The 21,426-nt window shown below is 39.4% G+C and overlaps 1 protein-coding gene across 4 annotated transcripts in view; it reads right to left on the bottom strand.

Moving 5' to 3' along the window:
- Positions 1-21,426, bottom strand: part of TAT (tyrosine aminotransferase) — a 69,828-nt gene that overhangs the window by 27,135 nt on the left and 21,267 nt on the right. For all 4 annotated transcript variants that reach the window (XM_077132938.1, XM_077132939.1, XM_077132940.1 and 1 more), the window contains exon 2: positions 727-769. The gene's annotated coding sequence lies outside the window, so the exon portion shown is untranslated. The remainder of the gene's footprint in view (positions 1-726; positions 770-21,426) is intronic.

The raw sequence follows: 21,426 nt of genomic DNA, 5'->3' as shown, positions 1-21,426 counted from the left end.
GGACTTGTCTCTTAAGCAAATATGACAGGTTGGGAGGAGCGCATCTCAGGCTGGTTCCATCCTGCCCAAGTGCCGGAGCTGGGCTTCTCATATCCAAGTCAGCCACTCCCTTTTTGTTCTTTGCTTGGTGTTCTGGGCCCACCCCCTGTGCACTTAGTGAGTATCCTGAACTTTTGACAAGGTAGTTATTCAGACAGGGCAGTTCCAAGATATGCCAGGTTGAGAGTCTCCAAGGCAGAAAGTTAGGGAAGGGCAAGGAGAACAGAGTTTGTTAGCCTCCCCATACCTCCCCATCCCCACCCCATCCCTCTCTGTTCCAAATCTTAACCCCACCTCAGAGAAGGGTGGTCTAGCTATTTCTTCTTGTCTCTCTTTCAATCTACTGTATATAAACTATGCCCCTTCTTTAATTTAATACGCTAAAAGCCTTTTCCTTCCTCTCATACAGCAAGGAGTACCAGAAACTCCAGCTGTCACAACTATTATCTTTGAAATGGCTTTGTTTTAGTTTCCCAGGCTGCTGAAAGCAGATACTGTGAAATGAGTTGGCATAGACAATGAGAATTTATTAGCTTACAGTTTGAGGCCCCCCAAAAACGCTCAGATCAAGGCATCATAAATTTGATGCTGTCTTCCTGAAGTTCTGCTACCACTGATCTTTGTTCTGCTGGTTTCTTTCTTCTCTTCTTGATTTCATTTATTTCCATTTTTTATAAAATGACTTACCTACTTCTTGTACAATCCAGCAACCACATTTCTAGGTTTTAACCTAAAAGAAATAACACAAAAACCTGTATGTGAATGTTTATAGTTCCTTTATTAATAATAATCAAAACTGGAAACAGCCTAAATGTCTTTTAACTAGTACATGGATAAATTGTGGTATATCCATAAAATGAAATACTATTCAGCAATAAAAAGAATGAATTGCCAATAGGCACATCAACATGAGTGAATCTCAAATGCATTGCGCTAAGTGAAAGAGCCACTCTCAAAAGGCTACATGGGGTATGATCCTATTTATATGTTATTCTGGAAGAAGCAAATCATAGGAACAGAAAACAAATCAGTAGTTTTGCTAGGGAAAAGGAATGACTACAAAGAAACACAGAGGAACTTGGGGGGATGAAGAAACTATTCTGGTCAAGCCAAGATGGCAGCTTAACAATGTGCGTGTTTTAGTTTGTCCTCCAAAACAACTAGTAAATAACCAGAAACAGTACAGAACAGCTCCTGGGGCCACATCAGTGACCAGACACACAGCGTACCCCAGTTTGGACCAGCTGGACCATCTGCGAGCCCTCCCAGAACTGTGAGTTTTCCAAGCTGTGGTGGCCGGCACCCCTCCCCCACAGCCTGCATCCCAGAAGGGAAAGGAAAGGGACTTTACCAGCAGCAGGGGCTGAACCCAACCAAACACCAATTGTGGAATTAATTAACAAATTCTGACTACTAAAAATAGGCCCCCAGCTTAGGTGAACCTGGTCAAAGTGGAGGTCGCTCATTTTTGCCCTGGTGCCAAGGGGGCAGGGCTGACAAAAAAAAAAAAAGAACGAAACAGAGGTTTTTGTGGCTGTGTTTCTACAAAGGCTTAACGCCTTTGGATATAGCGGCAGGGCTTCCCAGGCTGCAACTGCCCCAGGCATAGGCAGAAACAAGCTCATTTGAGGGCTTGTCTGGAGCCTGCGCCTTCCCCAGGGGAGGGGTGAGGCCCAACTCAGGTGAAATCCCTCCCTCAAGGAATTCAGACACCAGGGCTTGGTGATTTGAAGCCATTAAAACCAGCCTACAACCTCTCTTCTATCTCAACCATGACCACAGCAAGGAGAGTCTGCCAAAGTTAAAGGTACCACATCATCTTATGCTGGTGGGACCTGCAGGCACACAAGCACCACATACTGGGCAGGATAAGAAAAACAGAGCCCAGAGACTCCACAGGAAAGTCTTTCAACCTGCTGGGTCTCACCCTCAGGGAAAACCAACACAGGTGACTCTTTCCTTCTGATAGGAGGCCAGTTTGGGCTGGGAAAATCTGGCTGGGGTCTATAATACCTAAGTAGACCCTCCTAAGTGTGGGGGGAAAAAGGCACCATACAAGCAGGGAAACAAGGAAACAAGAACTGAAAAATTCTCCTCTGTTAAACAAAACTTAAGCTAGAGGTCCAGATAAAGCTGAAATAAATGTAAAAAAAACAGACAGACAACAAATTCATCCATCAAGAAAACCCTAGGTATAAGACGTGAAAGCAATCTCCAGAATAAACTAATTAAGGTAATCAAATGCCTAGACACCAATAAAAAATAACAAATCACACTAGGAAAATTGAAGATATGGCCCAACAAAGGAACAAACCAACAATTCAAATGACCTACAGGAGCTGAAACAATTAATTCAGAATATACAAACAGACATGGAAAACCTCATCAAAAACCAAATCAATGAATTGAGGGAGGATATAAAGAAGGCAAGGAATGAACAAAAAGAAGAAATGGAAAGTCTGAAAAAACAAATCACAGAACTTATGGAAATGAAAGGCAAGGTAGAAGAGATGAAAAAAAACAATGGAAACCTACAATGGTAGCTTTCAAGAGACAGAACATAGGATTAGTTAACTGGAGGACAGAACATCTGAAATATGGCAAGAAAAATAAAATATAGGAAAAAAATGGAAAAATATGAGCAGGGACACAGGGAATGGAAAAACAATATGAAATGCACAAAAATATGTGTTGTGAGTGTCCCAGGAGGAGAAGAGAAGGGAAAAGGAGGAGAAAACTAATAGAGGAAATTATCACTGAAAATTTCCCAACTCTTATGAAAGACTTGAAATTACAGATCCAAGAAGTATAGCATACCCCAAAGAGAATAGATTCAAATAGATGTACTCCAAGATATTTTGTAATCAGAATGTCAGAGGTCGGAGAGAAAGAAAGAATCTTGAAAGCAGCAAGAGAAAAGCAATCCATCATATACAAGGGAAGCCCAACAAGACTATGCGTAGATTGCTCAGCAGAAACCATGGAGGTAAGAAGACAGTGGGATGATAAATTTAAATTATTAAAAGGGAAAAACTGCCAAACAAGAATTCTATATCCAGCAAAATTGTCCTTCAAAAATGAGGGAGAAATTAAAACACTTTCAGACAAAAAATCACTGAGAGAATTTGTGACCAAGAGATCAGCTCTGCAAGAAATACTAAAGGGAGCACTAGAGACAGATACAAAAAGACAGAAGAGAGAGTTGTGGAGAAGAGTGTAGAAAGTAAGACTATGAGTAAAGGTAAAAAAAAGGAAAATCAGATATGACATATAAAATCCAGAAGCCAAAATAGTAGAAGAAAGTACTACCCATGCAGTAATAACACTTAATGTTAATGGATTAAACTCCCCAATTAAAAGACATAGACTGGCAGAATGGATTAAAAAACAGGACCCATCTAGATGCTGTCTCTACTCAAAGGACATGAGGGCAAGGACACAAATGGACATTTGCACACCAATGTTTATAGCAGCGTTACTTACAATTACCAATAGATGGAAACAGTCAAAATGTCCATCAACAGATGGGTGGCTAAACAAACTGTGGCATATACATATGATGGAATATTATGCAGCTGTAAGGCAGAATAAAGTTATGAAGTATGTAACAACGTGAATGGACCTTAAGGACATTATGCTGAGTGTGCTTAGCCAAAATCAAAAGAACAAATACTGTATGGTCTCAATGATATGAACTGACATTAGTGAATAAATTTGGAATATTTCATTGCTAACAGAGACCATCAGGAGATAGAAATAGGGTAAGATATTGTGTATTGGAGCTGAAGGGATATAGATTTTGCAACAGGACTGAATATAAAAACTCAGAAATGGACAGCACAATACTACCTAACTGTAATACAATTATGTTAAAACACTGAATGAAGCTGAATGTGAGAATGATAGAGGGAGAAGGGCTGGGGGCATAAATGAAACCACAAAGAAAAATAGACGATAAAGATTGAGATGGTATAATCTAGGAATGCCTAGAGTGTATAATAATAGTGACCAAATGTACAAATTTTAAAAATGTTTTTGCATGAGGAAGAACAAAGGAATGTCATTACTGCAGGGTGCTGAAAATAGATGGTAATTAATATTTTAAAATTTCAACTTATGTGTGAGACTAAAGTAAAAAATGTTTATTTGGTACAAAATTTATATTTTGACTAGGACATCTCCTAATATAACTTATGTAGATAGTTGGTTGAACACCATAAGTACATGGAACCTTGGGTAGGACATGAGATTTTCTTGGTTTGTCCAGAGTGATGCCACAATGAATCCCAGAGTGATTTGATCAGTGAGTGGAAAATTATTCGCAAAGTCCCCTTTGGGGAATGGTGAGAATGAGGGGAAATTCAACCTCCCCAAGTTGAATTTTTTATATTCTCACAAGCAGTGTGGACAACCAAATAGGCTGAGCCCCCAGTCTTGGGGTTTGTTCATATGAAACTTAACCCCACAAAGGATAGGTCAAGTCTACTTAAAATCTAGGCCTAAGAGTCACCCCCAAGAGAGCCTCTTTTGTTACTCAAATGTGGCCTCTCTCTCCAGCCAACACGACAAGCAGTCTCACCACCGTCCCCCTCTCTGCGTGGGACATGACTCCCAGGGGTGTGGACCTTCCTGGCAACGTGGGACAGAGATCCTGGAATGAGCTGAGACTCAGCATCAAGGGATTGAGAAAAATCCTAGAATGAGCTGAGAATTAACATCAAGGGATTGAGAGAACCTTCTCGACCAAAAGGGGGAAGAGTGAAATGAGACTAAGTGTCAGTGGCTGAGAGAATCCAAACAGAGTCGAGAGGTTATCCTGGAGGTTATTCTTATGCATTAAGTAGATATCGCCTCGTTGTTCAAGATGTAGTGGAGAGGCTGGAGGGAAATGCCTGAAAATGTAGAGCTGTGTTCCAGTAGCCATGTTTCTTGATGATGATTGAACAATGATAAAGCTTTCACAATGTGACACTGTGATTGTGAAAACCTTGTGTCTGATGCTCCTTTTATCTACCATATCAACAAGATGAGTAGAACATATGGAATAAAAATAAATAATAGGGGGAACAAATGTTAAAATAAATTTAGTTTGAAATGCTAGTGATAAATGAAAGCAAGGAGTAAGGGGTATGGTTTGTATAATCTTTTTTTTCTGTTATTGTTTTATTTCTTTTTCTGTTGTCTTTTTATTTCTTTTTCTAAATCGATGCAAATGTTCTAAGAAATGATGAATATGCAACTATGTGATGATATTGAGAATTGCTGATTGTATATGTAGAATGGAATATGTTAATATTTTTGTTTGTTGTTAATTTTTTAAATTAATAAATAAAAAAAAATTTTTTTTAATTAGGCCTAAGAGTCACCCTCAGGAGAGCCTCTTTTATTGCTCAGATCTGGCCTCTCTCTCCAGCCAACACAACAAGCAAACTCACCACCCTCCCCGTCTGCGTGGGACATGACTCCCAAGGGTGTGGACCTTCCTGGCAATGTGGGACAGATATCTTAGAATGAGCTGAGACTCAACATCAAGGGATTGAGAAAACCTTCTGAACCAAAAGAGGGAAGAATGAAATGAGACAAAGTGTTGATGACTGAGAGATTCCAAACAGAGTCGAGAGGTTATCCTGGAGGTTATTCTTACGTATTAAATAGATTATCACCTTGTTAGTCAAGAGTAAAGGAGAGGCTGAAGAGAACAGCCTGAAAATGTAGGGCTGTGTTCCAGTAGCCATATTTCTTGAAGACAATCGTATAATGATAAAATTTTCACAACATGACTGTGTGATTATGAAAACCTTGTGCCTGATGCCCCTTTTATCTACCTTATCAACAGGCGAGTAAAACATATGGAATAAAAATAAATAATAGGGGGAACAAATATTAAAATAAATTTAGATTGAAATGCTAGTGATCAATGAAAGGAAGGGGTAAGGGGTATGGTATATATAATCTTTTTTTTCTGTTTTTGTTTTACTCTTCTGTTGTCTTTTTATTTCTTTTTCTGAATTGATGCAAATGTTCTAAGAAATGGTCATGATGATAATATGCAACTATGTGATGATATTGTGAATTACTGATTTTATATGTAGAACGGAATGAGCATATACTAGGAATGTTTGTGTTTCTTTCTTGTAATTTTTTTAAATTAATAAAAAATTAAAAAAAGAAACTATTCTGTATTGTCATTGTGGTGCTTGTGATACAATTATATGCATTTGAAAAAACTTGCAGAACTGTACACTAAAAAGGATGAATTTTACTGTATATAAATTATACCTTAATTTTTGAAAATTCACTTTCTTTGTAGTCATCCCTCCTCCCTACATTTTTTTCTTCCTCCCCAAATTAAAAAAATTCAAAACAGACTTCCGGAGAAGATGGCGGCTTAGTAAGGAGCGTGCGTCTTAGTTCCTCCTCCAGAACAACTACTAAAGAACTAGAAACAGTACAGAACAGCTCCCGGAGCCACGACAGAGACCAGACACACAGTATACCCCATTCTGGAACAGCTGGACCGGCTAAGAGACTCCTCTGTGGTGAGGTCCCCGAGAGGCACGCACTTCCCCGGGCCTCGGCGGCTGGCAGCCGGAGCCCCTCCCTCCCTCCTTCCCGGGCCGGCGGAGCTTTGGATCGGCGGTTCCCCAAGCCGCGGTGGCCGGCGCCCCTCCCCCACGCGCAGCTTCCCAGGCCAGCTGGGAGCCTCGGATCAGCGGTTCCCCAAGCCGCGGCAGCCCGCGACCGAGTTCCTCCCACACACACGGCTTCCCGGGCTGGCTGGGAGCCTCGGATTGGTGGTTCCCCAAGCCGCGGTGGCTGGCAACGGGAGCCCCGCCCACGTGCGGCTTCCCAGGCTGGCTGGGAGCCTCGGATCGGCGGTTCCCCAAGCCGTGGTAGCCGGCAACGGGAGCCCCTCCCACACACGAGGCTTCCCAGGCCAGCTGGGAGCCTCAGATCAGCGGTTTCCCAAGCCGCGGCGGCCGGCGACCGAGCCCCTTCCACACACATAGCTTCCCAGGCCGGCTGGGAGCCTCGGATCGGCGGTTCCCCAAGCCGCGGCAGCCCTCCCACATGCGGCTTCCTGGGCTGGCTGGGAGCCTCAGATTGGCGGTCCCCCAAGCCGCGGCGGCCAGTCCCCTCCCCCACAGGCGACTTCCCGGAAGGAAAGGGAAGAGTCTCCAACAGTAGTAGAGACTGAGCCCAACCTAACACCAATAGTGGCATTAATGAACAACTTCTGACTACTAAAAATAGGCCCCCAGCTCAGGCAAAACTGATCAAGGCGGAAGTCGCCGATTGGGCTAACTGAAAAAGAGGAAAGGGGGCGAAACAGAGCCTTCTGCGGCTGTCTCTACGGAGGCTTCGTTGCCTCTGGGCTCAGCGCTGGGATTACACAGGTTGCAACTGCCCCGAACGCAGAAACAGGCTGCTTTCAGGGCTCTCTACCACCTGAGCTTCCCCGTGGGAGGGGTGAAATGCAACCAGGTGGAATCCCTCTCTCAAGGAATTCAGATCCCAGGACTGCACAATTTGAAGCCATTAAAACCAACCTACAACCTTTCCTCTGTCTCCACCACACACCCAGCAGCGAGAGTCTTCCAAAGTTAAAGGAGCCACAACATCTTTTGCTGGTGGGACCCGCAGACAGACAAGCACCACATACTGGACAGGATAAGAAAAAGAGAGCCCTGAGACTTCATGGGAAAGTCTTTCAACCTGCTGGGTCCCACACTCAGGTAAATCTGATTAAATGCCCAGGCGCCAGCAAAAAACAACAAATCACACCAGGAAAATTGTAGATATGGCCCAGGCAAAGGAACAAACCAATAGCTCAAATGAGATACAGGAGCTGAGACAACTAATTCTGAATATATGAACAGAAATGGAAAACCTCTTCAAAAACCAAATCAATAAATTGAGGGAGGACATGAAGAAGGCATGGGATGAACAAAAAGAAGAAATGGAAAGTCTGAAAAAACAAATCACAGAACTTATGGGACTGAAGGACACAGTAGAAGAGATGAAAAAAACAATGGAAACCTACAATGGTAGATTTAAAGAGACAGAGGCTAGAATTAGTGAACTGGAGGATGCAACATCTGAAATCCAAAAAGAAACAGAAACTATAGGGAAAAGAATGGAAAAATTTGAGCAGGGGCTCAGGGAATTGAATGATAATATGAAGCGCACAAATATACGTGTTGTGGGTGTCCCAGAAGGAGAAGAGAAGGGAAAAGGAGGAGAAAAACTAATGGAAGAAATTATCACTGAAAATTTCCCAACTCTTATGAAAGACCTAAAATTACAGATACAAGAAGTGTAGCGCACCCCAAAGAGAATAGATCCAAATAGGCGTTCTCCAAGACACTTACTAGTTAGAATGTCAGAGGTCAAAGAGAAAGAGAAGATCTTGAAAGCAGCAAGAGAAAAACAATCCATCACATACAAGGGAAACCCAATAAGACTATGTGTAGATTTCTCAGCAGAAACCATGGAAGCTAGAAGACAGTGGGATGATATATTTAAATTACTAAAAGAGAAAAACTGCCAACCAAGACTTCTATATCCAGTAAAATTGTCCTTTAAAAATGAGGGAGAAATTAAAATATTTTCAGACAAAAAGTTACTGAGAGAATTTGTGACCAAGAGACCAGCTCTGCAAGAAATACTAAAGGGAGCACTAGAGTCAGATACGAAAAGACAGAAGAGAGAGGTATGGAGAAGAGTGTAGAAAGAAGGAAAGTCAGATATGATATATATAATACAAAAGGCAAAATGGTAGAGGAAAGTATTACCCAAACAGTAATAACACTAAATGTTAATGGACTGAATTCCCCAATCAAAAGACATAGACTGGCAGAATGGATTAAAAAACAGGATCCTTCTATATGCTGTCTACAGGAAACACATCTTAGACCCAAAGATAAACATAGGTTGAAAGTGAGAGGTTGGGAAAAGATATTTCACGCAAATAACAACCAGAAAAGATCAAGAGTAGCTATACTAATATTCAACAAATTAGACTTCAAATGTAAAACAGTTAAAAGAGACAAAGAAGGATACTATATACTAACAAAAGTAACAATTAAACAAGAAGACATAACAATCATAAATATTTAGCACTGAATCAGAATGCCCCAAAATACATGAGGAATACACTGCAATCACTGAAAAGGGAAATAGACACATCTACCATAATAGTTAGAGACTTCAATTCACCACTCTCATCAATGGACAGAACATCTAGACAGAGGATCAATAAAGAAACAGAGAATTCGAATATTACATAAATGAGCTAGACTTAACAGACGTTTATAGGACATTACATCCCACAACAGCAGGATACACCTTTTTCTCAAGTGCTCATGGATCATTCTCAAAGACAGACCATATGCTGGGTCACAAAGCAAGTCTCAACAAATTTAAAAAGATTGAAATCATACACAACACTTTCTCGGATCATAAAGGAATGAAGTAGGAAATCCATAATAGGCAGAGTGCCAGAAAATTCACAAATATGTGGAGGCTCAACAACACACTCTTAAACAACGAGTGGGTCAAGGAAGAAATTACAAGAGAAATTAGTAAATATCTCAAGGCGAATGAAAATGAAAACACAACATATCAAAACCGATGGGACACAGCAAAGGCAGTGCCAAGAGGGAAATTTATTGCCCTAAATGCCTATATCAGAAAAGAACAAAAGGCAAAAATTGGGGAATTAACTGTCCATTTGGAAGAACTGGAGAAAGAACAGCAAACTAGCCCCAAAGCAAGCAAAAGGAAAGAAATAACAAAGATTAGAGCACAAATAAATGAAATTGAGAACATGAAAACAATAGAGAAAATCAATAAGACCAGAAGTTGGTTCTATGAGAAAATCAACAAGATTGATGGGCCCTTAGCAAGATTGACAAAAAGAAGAAGAGAGAGGACGCAAATAAATAAGATCAGAAATGGAAGAGGAGACATAACCACTGACCTCACAGAAATAAAGGAGGTAATAACAGGATACTATGAACAACTTTACGCTAATAAATACAATAATGTAGATGAAGTGGACAAGTTCCTAGAAAGGCATGAACAACCAACTTTGACTCAAGAAGAAATAGATGACCTCAACAAACCAATCACAAGTAAAGAAATTGAATCAGTCATTCAAAAGCTTCCTAAAAAGAAAAGTCCAGGACCAGACAGCTTCACATGTGAATTCTACCAAACATTCCAGAAAGAATTAGTACCAACTCTGCTCAAACTCTTCAAAAAAAATTGAAGTGGAGGGAAAGCTACCTAATTCATTCTATGAAGCCAACATCACCCTCATACCAAATCCAGGCAAAGATATTACAAAAAAAGAAAACTACAGACCAATCTCTCTAATGAATATAGATGCAAAAATCCTCAACAAAATTCTAGCAAATCGAATCCAGCAACACATTAAAAGAATTATACATCATGACCAAGTAGGATTCATCCCAGGTATGCAAGGATGGTTCAACATAAGAAAATCAATTAATGTAATACACCATATCAACAAATCAAAGCAGAAAATCACATGATCATCTCAATTGATGCAGAGAAGGCATTTGACAAGATTCAACATCCTTTCCTGTTGAAAACACTTCAAATGATAGGAATACAAGGGAACTTCCTTAAAATGATAGAGGGAATATATGAAAAACCCACAGCTAATATCATCCTCAATGGGGAAAAATTGAAAACTTTCCCCCTAAGATCAGGAACAAGACAAGGATGTCCACTATCACCACTATTATTCAACATTGTGTTGGAGGTTCTAGCCAGAGCAATTAGACAAGAAAAAGAAATACAAGGCATCAAAATTGGAAAGGAAGAAGTAAAACTGTCACTGTTTGCAGATGATATGATACTATATGTCGAAAACCCGGAAAAATCCACAACAAAACTACTAGAGCTAATAAATGAGTACAGCAAAGTAGCAGGTTACAAGATCAACATTCAAAAATCTGTAGCATTTCTATACACTAGTAATGAACAAGCTGAGGGGGAAATCAAGAAACGAATCCCATTTACAATCTCAACTAAAAGAATAAAATACCTAGGAATAAATTTAACTAAAGAGACAAAAGACCTATACAAAGAAAACTACAAAAAACTGTTAAAAGAAATCACAGAAGACCTAAATAGATGGAAGGGCATACCGTGTTCATGGATTGGAAGACTAAATAGAGTTAAGATGTCAATTCTACCTAAATTGATTTACAGATTCAATGCAATACCAATCAAAATTCCAACAGCTTATTTTTCGGAAATAGAAAAACCAACAAGCAAATTTATCTGGAAGGGCAGGGTGCCCTGAATTGCTAAAAGTATCTTGAGGAAAAAAAACGAAGCTGGAGGTCTCACGCTGCCGGACTTTAAGGCATATTATGAAGCCACAGTGGTCAAAACAGCATAGTATTGGCATAAAGATAGATATATCGACCAATGGAATCGAATAGAGTGCTCAGATATAGACCCTCTCCTCTATGGACATTTGATCTTTGATAAGGCAGTCAAGCCAACTCACCTGGGAAAGAACAGTCTCTTCAATAAATGGTGCCTAGAGAACTGGATATCCATATGCAAAAGAATGAAAGAGGACCCGTATCTCACACCCTATACAAAAGTTAACTCAAAATGGATCAAAGATCTACACATTAGGTCTAAGACCATAAAAAAACAGTTAGAGGAAAATGTAGGGCGATATCTTATGTATCTTACAACTGGAGACGGTTTTATGGACCTTAAACCTAAAGCAAGAGCACTGAAGAAAGAAATAAATAAATGGGAGCTCCTCAAAATTAAACACTTTTGTGCATCAAAGAACTTCATCAAGAAAGTAGAAAGACAGCCTACACAATGGGAGATAATATTTGGAAATGACATATCAGATAAAGGTCTAGTATCCAGAATTTATAAAGAGATTGTTCAACTCAACAACAAAAAGACAGCCAACCCAATTACAAAATGGGGAAAAGACTTGAACAGACACCTACCAGAAGAGGAAATACGGATGGCCAAGAGGCACATGAAGAGATGCTCAATGTCCCTGGCCATTAGAGAAATGCAAATCAAAACCACAATGAGATATCATCTCACACCCACCAGAATGGCCATTATCAACAAAACAGAAAATGACAAGTGCTGGAGAGGATGCGGAGAAAGAGGCACACTCATCCACTATTGGTGGGAATGTCAAATGGTGCAACCACTGTGGAAGGCAGTTTGGTGGTTCCTCAAAAAGCTGAATATAGAATTGCCATACGACCCAGCAATACCATTGCTAGGTATCTACTCAAAGGACTTAAGGGCAAAGACAAATGGACATTTGCACACCAATGTTTATAGCAGCATTATTTACAATTGCAAAGAGATGGAAACAGCCAAAATGTCCATCAACAGACGAGTGGCTAAACCAACTGTGGTATATACATACGATGGAATATTATGCAGCTTTAAGACAGAATAAACTTATGAAGCATGTAATAAAATGGATGGACCTAGAGAACATTATGCTGAGTGAGACTAGCCAAAAACTAAAGGACAAATACTGTATGGTCCCACTGATGTGAACTGACATTAGAGAATAAACTTGGAATATGTCATTGGTAACAGAGACCATCAGGAGTTAGAAATAGGGTAAGATAATGGGTAATTGGAGCTGAAGGGATACAGACTGTGCAACAGGACTGGATACAAAAACTCAAAAATGGACAGCACAATACTACCTAACTGTAATGTAATTATGTTAAAACACTGAATGAAGCTGCATCTGAGCTATAGTTTTTTTGTTTGTTTTGTTTTTTTGTATATATCTTTTGTATTTTGTATTTTTATTTTTTCTCTATATTATCATTTTATTTCTTTTTCTGTTGTCTTGCTATTTCTTTTTCTAAATCGATGCAAATGTACTAAGAAATGATGATCATACATCTATGTGATGATATTAAGAATTACTGATTGCATATGTAGAATGGAATGATTTCTAAATGTTGTGTTAGTTAATTTTTTTTAATTAATTAAAAAAAAAGTTCAAAACAAAACAACACAAAATAAATACTTGGACTGGGAAAGGGCTACAGGACCTGTTATATGTCTGATCTTTTAAAGGAATTTTGCAGAGACATGTGGTATGATATCACTTTGGGAGTGGTTCGCCACTCCTCTGGGTAATGGAATTTTCTCTTGTGTACAAAAATTATCCAATACCAGGAGGACACAAGCTTGGAGTGGTTTTGCTACTCAGATTCTACTGAGTAGATAGCGATAGAGGCACATTTGCAAACAGCATGGAACAGAGCTGAGTTAAGGGACACAGATCCCTGTCCTTATCGCCACTGCAATGTAACCAGCCAATCTCAGCTGCTTTGCTTGCCTGTGGAGCCCATTTGCTGTGTTTCATCACCAGAGCAATCTCAAACACTACACTCTTCCTTCAAATCTTCAGATGGCTTCTGTACTGGTTTGAAAGGATTTATGTACCCTAGAAAAGCCATGTTTTAATCCTCATCAATCTTGTGGGAGCAATAGTTTCTTCTAATCCCTATTTAGTACTACAGTTTGGTAATTTGATAAGTTATCTCAATGGAGAAGTACCTCCACCCATTCCACATGAGTCTTGATTAGTTTACTGGAATCCTATAAAAGAAGTATTTTGGAGAAAGCTTCAGAATGCCATAGAACCACAAAGCAGAGAGTCAGCCAGTGACTTTTGGAGATGAAGAAGGAAAACACCTCCTGGGGAGCTTCATGAAGCAGATAGCCTGAGGAGTAAGCTGGCAGACTGTAGCCATGCTCGCCATGTGCCCTTCCAGCTGAGAGAGAAACCCGGAACCTCATTGGCCTTCTTAAACCAAGGTATCCATCTTTTCCTGGATCCCTTAGCTCAGGTATGTCTATAGACTTGCCTTAATTAGGACATTTCAACGGTCTAAAAACTGTAAACTTGTAACTTATTAAATATCCCTTTTTAAAAAGCCATTCCATTCCTGGTGTATTGCATTCAGGCAGCTAACAAACTAGAACAGCTTCCCATTGCATTTGGAGTAAAACCCAAACTTTCCATAAGGCCCCTCTTGACCTGGCCCCCACCAATATCTTGCACATCATGCCCTGACTCTCTCCCCCGACTCCCCACAGTCTGCCCTTTAGGTCCTTGACCAATCCAAACTCGTCCCCATGGAGGGCCATTGCCCCAGATAGATTGGAATCACAATTCTACCATTTAATAACTGTATACATGGGGTAAATCACTTAGTCTCTCTGTGTCTTGGTCTCCTGTTGGTAGAAATGGGGATAATAATAGTACCGAAGCCATGGAATCATGGGGAGATTTGGTGAATCAACATGCATAGTGCATTTAAAACAATGCCTGGCACATTGTAATTGTTCAATAAATGTTAGCTATTATTAATTCTGGTATAGGAAGTTCTTGACTTTTCTACCCTTTGGTCATGTAATCCAGAACTGCTTGCATGCACGAGGGTTACTACTGGGCAAACATCTCTTACAAAAAAAAAAAAAAAAAAAAAAACCTGGCCAAACAAGTCAGTTATTTCTTGGTTAATGGAGTGGCTTCAAGTACACTAATAACATTTTGTAAGGTTTTTTTGGGGAGGGTGCATGGTCTGAGAATCGAACCCGTGTCTCCTGCATGTAAGGCAAGAATTCTACCACTGAACCACCTGTGCACGGCCACTAATAACATTTTTAATTAAACTTTTTCCTTCAGCATAATATTAGATATACAGAAACATTGTAAAGATGGTGCAGAGAGTTTCTGGATACTCTTTATCCAGCTTTCCCTGATTTTAATATCTTACACACCATAGTAAAATTACCAAAACTAAGAAATTATCACAGGTACAGAACTATTTACTAAACTACATATTGTATTCAGATTTCATCAGTTTTTTCATTAATGAACTTTTTCTGTTCCAGGGTCCAATTTGGGATAGCCCACTGCATTTAGCATTCATAATATTTGAAAAATTATTATCCTATTAAATAATTGTGACCTGTGACTTCTAAAATACATCAATGTAAAAAAATACAGGAATATACACTTAAACTTTAAACTTCTACACAATCACTATTCGTTCCCCTTTCTTATTTTTTCCATATCACTGATAATATCAAACTAAGATGCCATTGACTGAAACATGTTTCACTATTTTATGTACAAAAAAAACGCTGACAAAAGCCCCCTTCAGGGAATGGTGAGAGTGGGGAGAAAGTCAATTTCCCCAAGTTGAATTCTTGATATTCTCACAAGCAGTTTGGACAACCAAAGCTATAGGCTGAGCCCCCAGTCTTGGGGTTTGTTCATATGAAACTTAACCCCACAAAGGATAGGTCAAGTCTACTTAAAATTTAGGCCTGAGAGTCACCCCCAAGAGAGGGTGCTCTTTTATTGCTCAGATGTGGCCTCTTTCTCCAGCCAACACGACGAGCAGTCTCACCACCCTCCCCGTCTCTGCGTGGGACATGACTCCCAAGGGTGTGGACCTTCCTGGCAACGTGGGACAGAGATCCTGGAATAAGCTGAGACTCAGTATCAAGGGATTGAGAAAAACCCTAGAATGAGCTGAGAATTAACATCAAGGGATTGAGAGAACCTTCTCGACCAAAAGGGGGAAGAGTGAAATGAGACTAAGTGTCAATGGCTGAGAGATTCCAGAGTCAAGAGGTTATCCTGGAGATTATTCTTATGCATTAAGTAGATATCACCTCATTGTTCAAGAGGTAGTGGAGAGGTTGGAGGGAACTGCCTGAAAATGTAGAGCTGTGTTCCAGTAGCCATGTTTCTTGATGATGATTGAACAATGATAAAGCTTTCACAATGTGACTCTGTGATTGTGAAAACCTTGTGTCTGATGCTCCTTTTATCTACCATATCAACAGATGAGTAGAATATATGGAATGAAAATAAATGATGGTGGAACAAATGTTAAATTTAGTTTGAAATGCTAGTGATACATGAAAGTGAGGGGTAAGGGGTATGGTATGTATAATCTTTTTTTTTCTGTTATCGTTTTATTTCTTTTTCTGTTGTCTTTTTATATCTTTTTCTAAATCGATGCAAATGTTCTAAGAAATGATGAATATGCAACTATGTGACGATATTAAGAATTACTGATTATATATATAGAATGGAATGATATGTTAATGTTTTTGTTTGTTGTTAATTTTTTTTAATTAATAAAAAATGCTGACAATAATTGTGGTAAGATGCTGTCAGTTATAAGATGGTTCCCAACTTCAGAGATATTAATTAATGTGTGAAAAAAAGTATCTTAAAATCAATAAAAACTCTATTTAATGTCTATTTGCTTCACTAGAATGTTGATCCATGAGAGCAAGTATTTTTGTTGTTTTGTACACTGATTTTGCCTGGTGTCCAGCATATAGGAGGCTTTCAAAAACATTTGTTGAATCAAATAAGACATGGTAATATAATACTAGCTGGTATTACTGAGCACTTGTGTCAGGCAATGCTCAAAACTCTTCACTTGTCTTAACTCTTTTAATTGTGTTGAATACTTTATCAGAACGAGAGCTTATGAAAGTGATACTTTTTCAATAACTAGCCTAACAAGAAGATTAAATTATACAACTGAAAGGGGAAAAAGTTTCTAAATATCATCTTTAATAATGAACAGAGAATTTTAAAGATAATTTTATTCATCAAAAAATATTGATGAGCACCTCTAGGTTCTTGGCACTTTTGCAAGTTCTAAATGCTTTTCATATATTAACATATTTCATTTTCAAACCATCAGGAGATAGGCCTATCATAAGCTCTGTTTTACAAGTGAGAAAACCAGAACACAGAAAGCTTAAGGAACTTGTCCAAGTCACACAGCTACTAAATAACAGAGTCAAAACTCAGGCTGAAGCAGCTACACTAGAATTTGCATTCTAAACCACCGGGCTACATGAACCTTCAGCCCTAAAACATTCTGATCCTGCATTGATGGTAGTTATGTGGTAGTTAAGCAATCGATAAAGCAGCATAAATCATTAACTTTTGTGGGGCAAATTTATTGGTCACTTTGACTGAAGTGACATGCTAACCTTACTCCCCAATTAATGAGGCCATTTAATTTTCTGACTCATGAATGTCAAGTAAGAAAAAGGGAGACAGAGCCACCTGTCTGGTAGCTTTTGTTTTCTTGACATCTGTTGATGCCCTTGATGTGATAAGCACTGTGCTAGGTTCTGGGGATGTATAGATGGGACACAGGTGCCCCCAAGGCAAAGGTAAGGGGCATATGAGCCGTTAATGAGTACAGTGGAGGTCTGTAGGAGGTTTGGGATGAGCTGAGAGGAAGAGAGGCGACCCTGGACCTGCAACTTGAAAGAAGAGTCACACTTGGCCAAGTGGATGAGCAAAGGAAGACTGGATTAATTGCCCTGAAAACTTCCTGCCCTCCAGACCTGAGGCTGGAAGGATGTATTCCCCTCTCTTTCAAAATGGTTTAGACTTCCCTGGAAGAAGAGATCAGCTCCAGCTCCCTATCTCTGCCAGAGCAAATATTGAGAAATACCAGGCCCAGTGACTTCAGTGTTGCCCTTTATTGCGTGTGCCACAGGGATGGATCTATCTACCCATCCCACCACCCACTGCGGTAAAAATCAGATGGCCAAGGCAGGGCAAAATCCTGGTAAATGAGAGTGTAGAAGAATAAGGTGCCACCCGGGGACAAAATGAGTAAGAAAAGAACTGAAAAAGAGAGACCCGAGAGTAATTCTGCAAAGTTTTCTGCACACAAGGGCATGGAGCGTGGGGAGATGTGATGGAATACTGCCTGATGTCCAAACAATAATCCATAACCATAAGAAATGTGACCACAGATGTTCTGGGGTCTCCTACAAACATTTGTCTCCTTTCCCAAAATAAATAAAGTATGGTTACATGTTCACATATACATGTATCAATGCTTTTTCAAGAAATTTTATAAATGATCAATCTATCAAAGTGACCAATAAATTTTCTTACAAAAGTTATGAATCTTTGCTGCTCTGTTGACTTCTTGACTATGCCTAAGTTCCCACTTCCATATCAGTGAGCCCAAACATAAAGATTATTAACTGTAATGCTTCTATGTCTTGTAAATACTTGATCAATGTGTTGCTGGCTTGTGCTCTTGCAAAGTATTGACTCTGGGAATGTGTACATCTCTGTTGGCTTGTTTGTTTGTTTGTTTGTTTCATGCTTGTGCATTTCTGAGGGCAGAGGCTCTATTTAACTTGTTTTATACAGTCTTAGGCAGTTCTATGTACAAGGAAGTGCTTGAACAACACAGTTAAATCCAAAGGGAATATTTATTTCTGAGAGGGGGGTTAAAATACAAGCACATTCACACAAGCCTGAATTTTTAAAAAATCATTAAATAAATAGGCAACATTGTGGAAATGTTAATTTACAAATGTCAAATAAAGCAGACCAAACTATACATTACACAAATAAAAATGACAATTTGCAAAGGTTGCCTGGTTTGACTGATTAGAAGCATTGAGCAACAATTTTCATCAGACCACAACTTGAATCTGATGGGGTCAGGGTAAGAAGAAAATTCAAGCACAGCAGCAGAACTTCAATTTCCAACCATCTTTCTCCATGCATCTTCAAGCCATATTATAATTTTTCTTTCTCTTAAAAAATAGGGGTTTTTTTTCCATGCTTGTGCGTTCCCTGACTGTGCAAGATATGTGCTAATTCAAGATGTAGAATGATTCAAGAGAAAAAAAAAATAGCCAACACGAACAGAGAGCTTATTACATACCAATCCTAATTCTAGATGTTTTACATATATTAGATCAATTATTACAACCACCCTATGAGGTCATTTCTACTATTATTCTCATTTTCAGTGAAAGAAACCTAGGCCCAGAAAGAATTAAGTAGTTTGCTCAAGTTCACAAGTCTAGTAGGTAGTGGATCTGGGATTCAAACCAGGTAGCCTGGCTCTGGGATCTTTTGTAATCATAGATAAATGGCCAGAAAGAAGCTCTTAAAGAATTTGCCAGTCACACTTATATCTTTATCACGAGTATTTTTAACCTGGGTGCTTAATAAGTGATATAATGGCTCTCAAATAGATATCAAAAGCCACAGCAAAACCATACACTGAAAAAAGAAATCAACCAAAATTCCAAAGTATATAGAACTCACTTTAAATTATTGGATGTATATGGCATATATATTTTGGCGATATGATAGATTAGAATGGAAGTTTCTTAAAGTTTGGGGGCCTCTGGTGATATTCAACCAGACTCTTTTAGGCATCAACTGTCTCCTCCTACATATTTCCACTTTGATATCTGAAAGGAAACAAATTAGTTAGGCTAGCTGTTTTAACAATCTCCATTCTCAGTGGCTTAGCACAATAAATGTTTATTTCTGAATCACACAAAGTCCAAAGCAGTTGTTGATGATTGGGCATTCTCCTGGGCATCTCCTCCAAGCAATTATTCAGGGATCTAGAATCCTTCCACACTGCGGTTCTGTCATTTTCAATACATGGCCTCAATGATGCCTTGGTTTTGTGGTTGTGGAGGTAGAGAAGATGGAGAGTGACTGTAGAGAATGCATAATCATTCTTTATAGTCTCAAACTGGAAGTGGCACACAAAACTTCCTCTCACATTCCATTGGTGAGAACTAGTTATATGGCCCTACCTATGTACAAAGGGGCTGAGAAATGCAGTTTGTTAAGGACCTACGAAGAACATTCTATTACGTGCCACAAATCCAAAACCATATTCATTATATTCTACCCCAAATCACAGTTCTCCCCCAGGATTCACTTAGTCATTGAATAATATTGCCATTTGGATTAATCTATTGCTGCAAAACAATAGGGGTTCAAATGCCCCAAAATGTAGAGGTATAAAGAATAACAAACATTTATTATCTCACATTTCCTGTGGGTCAGAAATTGGGGAGCAGTTTAGCTGGGTTGTTATGGCTCAGATCTCCCATGAGGCTGCAACTGAGATATTAGCTGGACACCTTAAGATTAAGGGGTAAGAACTCTCTGAGGGGGAATTTGAGGCAGGCTAGATCAGGGAGAGAGAGGAGAGAGAGAAACCATGTAGGAGCCCTTAAACAAGTACAGTTAATCAAGGTCAGGAGGGCCCATGTCTGGCACAGGGACTACCCACTTACAGGTACACCCAGTGACAGCCAACCCTGGGTGTATCTGAAGCCAAACGATCCCCACCTGATGAGTCATGCATGGAGAAGTGTAGAGCCAAATAACCCACTCAAATGTACTATATACCATCAGGCACTGCTCTGGAGAGAAAGGAAGGTAGAAGGAAAAAATCCTGAACAAGGAAGGGGGAGGGGGAATAAGTAAAGCTAATCTATGAAAGCACATTGCCTATTGCAATCCTCTTGCAAGAGTGCCCGCATGCTCCTTCTCTGCATGTGTACTCAATAAATTTTCTACCTCCTTGTTCTAAAAAAAAAAAAAAAAGATATCAGCTAGGAGTGTAATTTCCTGATGCTTGATTTGTGCTGGAGGATCCACGTCCAAGATGGTTCACTTACATAGCTGTAGGCAGGAAGCTTCAATTCCTTGCTTGCTGCTGGCAAGGAGCCCTCAGTCCCTTTCTATGTAGACCTCTCCATAGGGATGCCTAAGTGTCCTCACGATATGTCAACTGGATTCCCCCAGAGTGAATGATCAAAGAGAAATAGTCTCCCCTCACCTTTTTTTAGCCTAACCTGGGAAGCCATACTTTGTCTTTTCCACAACATCCTGTTCATTATAGAAATCAACTCTATTCAGTGAAGAAGGGGACTATCGGAAGACATTAATACCAGGAGATAGAGTCATGTGGGCCAAGTTGGAGACTGGCTCTCCCTCCATTCATCAGATTACACAAACCAGAAATCTCAGATCATCCTTGACCACTTCCTCTCCTTCACCCTTATATCTAGCGTTGAATTGTCTATTTCTTCTTTCAGTTTGTTAATTTTTGCTTCATGTTTTTTGGGTTCTGTTGTTAGGCAAATACCTACTTAGAATTATTATATTTTTCTGGTGAATTGACCCTTGAATGATTATGAAATATCCCTCTGTCTTCATATTTTTTGTCTTAAAATCTATTTTATCTGATGTTAGAATATCTGCTCTGGCTCTTATGTGGTTATTGCCTGCATGTATATTCTTTTCTAAAAATAGAGAATGCTTTGAAAAAGTCTCTATAATTTTGGAAAAAAGTGTAAAGATACTGCATATGAAAAGAAGACTGATAATTACCACTGTGGTCTTCAGTCTCCTAGATGGCCCCAATGATCCTTGCCAGACCCCTCCCACTTTAAGGGCTGATGTATAGTCAATAGAATACTGCA

The sequence above is a fragment of the Tamandua tetradactyla genome, chromosome 16 (genome assembly GCF_023851605.1).
Source record: "Tamandua tetradactyla isolate mTamTet1 chromosome 16, mTamTet1.pri, whole genome shotgun sequence".
NCBI classification, from domain to species: domain Eukaryota; kingdom Metazoa; phylum Chordata; class Mammalia; order Pilosa; family Myrmecophagidae; genus Tamandua; species Tamandua tetradactyla.
This window is presented reverse-complemented; position numbering and strand designations above follow the sequence as displayed.